Source organism: Eschrichtius robustus, chromosome 6 (assembly GCF_028021215.1).
Source record: "Eschrichtius robustus isolate mEscRob2 chromosome 6, mEscRob2.pri, whole genome shotgun sequence".
NCBI lineage: Eukaryota > Metazoa > Chordata > Mammalia > Artiodactyla > Eschrichtiidae > Eschrichtius > Eschrichtius robustus.
This window is the reverse complement of record NC_090829.1, coordinates 48,183,073-48,188,485: the sequence shown is the minus strand read 5'-3', so window position 1 is coordinate 48,188,485 and position 5,413 is coordinate 48,183,073.

Genomic DNA, 5,413 nt, shown 5'->3' with positions numbered 1-5,413 from the left:
TTTCTAACAAAGGAGTTATTTGCACTGTGCCCTCTCTCAGAAAGTTGTAGGTGTAGGATCTACACAATTAACTCCTGCCACTGTTTTGAACTAAGCCATTCAGATAATCATGAACCAACACACATGCGCCATTCAGGGTAAGAATGAAATTGGGACACAAACTTAGATGTGAAATATTAAGTGGCATTAGGAAATCTTTTTATGCCAATCGCCCCGTGTATTGAAGAGGAACTGAATATTTCAGAAGGATGGATGTACCTAAAATTTTTAAGAATGGGAGCTTGGTATGGTTCTATTGAGTTAAATAGAATATGGCCAGAAGTTACCCATCTTTGGCACCTATGCACAAAATTCCCACAAACATAGCTCTACTGCTGCTTAAAAAAAAAAAAAATCCCTGCATACTTCCTAACAAAGTATGTCTGCTAGTATGTTTAGGCTGTGGGAGTGAGTGGCTCATATCTCTGGGGATTATAGAAGATGCAAGGAAGTATTTTACACAGGTCAAGTGAACAGATTTATTTGAAATAATAGCAATACCACTCTTGGACCTGTCATTGTTGATAGCTATTAGAGCTGCTGGCACCACAATGAATAGGTAGACTCAATTTTGGGTTTCACTTTTTTTTTTTTTTAAATATTACTTTATTTATTTATTTATTTTTATTTTATGGCTGTGCTGGGTCTTCGTTTCTGTGCGAGGGCTTTCTCTATTTGCGGCAAGTGGGGGCCACTCTTCATCGCGGTGCGCGGGCCTCTCACTATCGCGGCCTCTCTTGTTGCGGAGCACAGGTTCCAGACGCGCAGGCTCAGTAGTTGTGGCTCACGGGCCTAATTGCTCCGCGGCATGTGGGATCTCCCCAGACCAGGGCTCGAACCCGCGTCCCCTGCATTGGCAGGCAGATTCCCAACCACTGCGCCATCAGGGAAGCCCCGGGTTTCACTTTTATTCAGTCCATTGGCCTTGGTCCAATCGGTTCCCTCTGGCGTAACCATCACCAACTTAAGTCAACCCCCTCTGGCCACACTTCCCATAGAATCTGTACCTCTTAAGATCAGGAAATCAGATGGCTACTCAACACAAGCTATCTCTTAGAAATAGTGTGATATATATCTTGAGACCCTTGCTTGCAGTGCATTTAGCCATTATTCTTCATAGCTATCCACCCAGCGCCTCTTATGAAACCCATGATTTTCTTTGCAGTTAGAATGTTTTTGCCTGCAGGTAATAACTCAATTCAAACTAGTTTAAACAATAAAACACTTTGTTGGCTGTCATAACTCCCCAGTTTTTCATGCTCTCATAACTTGTGTCTATTTCTAATACTATTGCTCTAATTAAAAAATTTTAATACATTTCATCTAAAGTATTATAATTATGTCCTACCTGGTAATTCTACTACCCCATTCATGGTTTCCTATAATAGGCATTTATCCATTTATTCAACATTTTGCATGCCTACTCTGCTATTTGGGGGGGGGGGGGAAACACACCATTGAATAAGTTAAATTGCAGTCCCTAAATTTAAGGAGCTATATTAGCTGGGAAAGGCTAGGCTACAGTACAGCATCAAATGGAATCCTCTAGGTTGATGACATCAGTGTACTCTCTCTTGCTATACGTCCTTTGTAAGATGACTGTAGCTCTGCCCCACATCATATTCACCCCAGGACCTAGACTGATGGAGCAGACTTTAAATGGAAATTTGCCTGCTGGTGTGGCCCAAGGAAAGAAAGTGTGACAAAGCACAAACTGGTTCTCAAAGTTTCTGCCTATAAGTGACATATGTCAGACTCACTTATATTTCACTAGCCAAATCAAGTTGCTTGACATATCTGACTTCAAGGAGTAGAGGAAGTATACACTTCTTCCAGGGAGGACAGTGAATACTGATAACGAGTAAAGCAATCAACCACATGACCTTAAAATTTAGATCAGGGGTCAGCAAACTAGAGCCTGCCACATATTTTCGTAAACAAAAGTTTTATTGGGACACAGTCACACCATTCATTTACATGTGGTTTATGGCTGCTTTTGCACTAAAAATGGCAGAGTTGAGTGGTTAGGACAGAGACCATATGGCCAAGAAAACCTACAATGTTTATTCTCTGGGCCTTTACTGAAAACGTTTTCCCAGCCTGAGTTAGAGAGGCAGCAGGTTACATGTGTAAACAGCTAAAATGAGATGTATCCCACTTTCCTATTTGCTTCATGATTAAAGCCCCTGTTTTTCTGGAAGCAGGCAATGTCTAAAAATTGTTTTTTAATCAAGTTGAGGCATTAATGAGAAAACATACCATAAGACCAATATTTTTTAAAAAGTACTTTGGAACTGCAGAGGAAACAGGTCTGATTGAAAAGATGAGGGAAGATTTTTGGAGGAAATACAATCCAAAGCGAGCACTGAAGGGAGAAAATATGTTCTCAGGCATGGCTTCAAGGGAAAAGTATTGCAGAAAGAAGCAAAAACTTGAAGAAGGAAAGTTTAAGGTATGTTCAAGGAACAGTGAATCCTTGATTATGATTAAATGCTAGGATTTGTGATGGAATGTGGAAGATGAAGGTGTCCCTGGAAACACAAAAATACCATCTTGAATTTTAAAATTAGAACCAAATTATTAGAAGAGGCAGCAAGAGTGTTGAAAGGTGTTCAGGGTTTGAATCTTGGCTTTGTCATGTGATAGTTGTGTGACATACCTTTTGTGTCACCGACCTTGAGCAAATTACTTAACCTCTCTGAGCCTCAGATATCGCTGCCTAGGAAATAAGAATAACTAGAACCTCATAGTTTTTTGAGGATTTAAATAATGGATACATAGTATCTGTCCTATGCTTGATATATAGTAGATGTTCAAAAATTATAGCTATTTTTATTAATATTACTCCTTAAGCCATTGTCAATATGCTTCTCTGACTTTTGCAGCCAGCCCTTTCCTAACTCACATACAATTTCTGGTCTTTGTGCCCCTTTTCCTGTTGTGTCACCTGTCTGGAAGAGTCTGCTATTACCTGCTACCTGTGAAAAGTCTACTCTTCTTCAATATCCATCTCAGATAGCTTTCCATAATTTAAAATTAAATCTCTTCCACTTATTCATATAATAGATATTCATAACACATTTCATTGAAATTAAGGTCTTATGTGTGTGCTGTCTTCAATCATTCATAAGATTCTTGAGGAAAGGACCTGTGTCTTGGTCTTATTAGAATCTTTGTTATATAATTTTACAAGCAGCATTCACTCTTGGCAGAATGATCCAGAAAATATTTTATTTATTTCATGCTAGGATCCCTAGTTAATCAATAAACCATCTTGGGAAAACCTTAGTTCTGCAACTAAGTTGATCTTTATAAATAAGGACAAATATAAGGTCATAAGTTGATCTGGGTGTTGACCTTTCTCTAAATTTTGAAAGCAATTAAATTGAATTGTGTTCTTTCTTATTAGCATGTAGGGAAGGCAGTTTTAAAATCACACTCATGAAATTCTCTGATCAAAAAGAAGCTTTATCATTATTGTTTGCTTTCTAAGTATTTAATGAATAACATAAGGCTTAGGACATCCCTAAATTTCTGTTGTGTGAAAATCACTAATAAATGACAGAATGTTTAAAAGGAAGAAGTCAGTGAATGTGGCTTAAAATTGTACAAGGTACTTCCAATTGTCCCTTTTCCTTTTGATAGGTTCAGATATTTAAAGCAGCACGCTCCAAGCACACTCAGGCTTATAGTCTTGAGAGTGGACCAGATGAGTCCCTGGAGTGTGGGAAAACCTTAGAGCCCTTATTCATGTTAAATTTTTATCCCATCATTTAAAAATCTCTAATTTTATATTTTAAAATATATATTATATGTTTATTTAGTATTTTATGTATATAATTTCTACATAAAAATTATTAATTAAATACTAAATTAACTAATAAAATAAAATAAATTAAATCATTTAAAATGTGTGTGCTCAAAATTTATTTATTGATACGGTATAGAATTAAAAAAACTGGAGATAATTGGTTTAAAGGAAATCAATATACATAAATACATAATGTGTATATATATATATGTTGCAATATTTAGTCATGCATTTCTTGTTTATTAATTTTTAAAGACAATAGTGATTGCTTTCTTTCTATACAGATTGCATTAGGACACAATGCATATTTTTGAAAAAATATTGGTTTCTGGTGGTGAAGTGTCTTGTGGTAGCTTCAGGATCCCATCCAGCATTTTTAAGTTTGGCAAACAGGAGAACACTCTAAAGCAAAAGTTAAAGAAAAAATAAAAGTAACTATACTGAACAAAAGTATTGTATTTCACTTACTCTCTTTATAAATGAGTAGACTTTGCCTATTGTTACAAGAAAGATGAGTGGCTATCACTTTATTCTGTTTTCCTTGTCTCTGCAATGAGGTTACAGTAAAATACTATTCACGTTCACTGAGCTGATGACCCTCCCATAGCTTGCCCTCTCAATGAGCTACTAGATAGTTCAGCAGGTTCTAAGTATTGAGCAGAGGAGTGGAACTGCATAGTCTGTTTTTATAAAAGAATGTCATTCCAGTTTTTACAAAGTCCTATAAAGAAAAAAAAAAAATCAATGAGTGGATTTAGCCAACTAACCATAAGAGAAAGAATGAGGTCACAATATATGTACACATTATAAAGTTCAAAGTTTTTGTTTTCTTTTTTTTAAAGTAAAGCAAGTCCAAGTTGTTTAGTGATAGTTAAGGAAGAATTCTGGCTGAGAGTTATAAGAAGGGGTGGGAAATAATTTTGTGCTGAGTGATTTTGCCTTGACAGAGAGCATTTTTGAAGCTCACATTTCCAATTTAGACAGTCACTTCCAGGTTCAGGAAGCAGTCTTTCATGTCAACCCAGTTAAACAGTAGTTGTATGCCTAGCAGTGTTACAAAGCAGCATTTTCTTTCAAGTGGACAGCTTTCCTGGTTGGGGAGTTCTGGGGGCTCAGGCCAGAGGAAATGCATGACTCTGGCATTGGCCCAGGATGAAAGATGTTTGAAACCTCTCAGGTGGTGTGCCGAGTCAACTAATGATGGTGCCAATCTCCTCGAATGCTCCCGTTGGCTGCATGACTTTCTTAGCTCTAAATGCTTTCTGCACATTATCTCATCCTCACGACAATTCTGTCAAGTTAGTTTTTATCCCCCATTTTAAGTAACTTATCCAAGATCATAAAGCCTGTAGATGACTGAGCAAAGATTAAAAGCTAAGTCTTCTGGCTCCAATGTTCAGACTTAGCTGGCAGGAACTCCTAGTCACTTTCTTTTTAAAAAGTCAAACTATGGTGAACTAAGATAACACTGACTTCTGAAGAATGGTAGAAGAGTTTGCCTGTGGGTGTCCCAGAAAGTGGGCTGCCCTCTACCTACTGGGACTTATACTATTAGCTCTATCG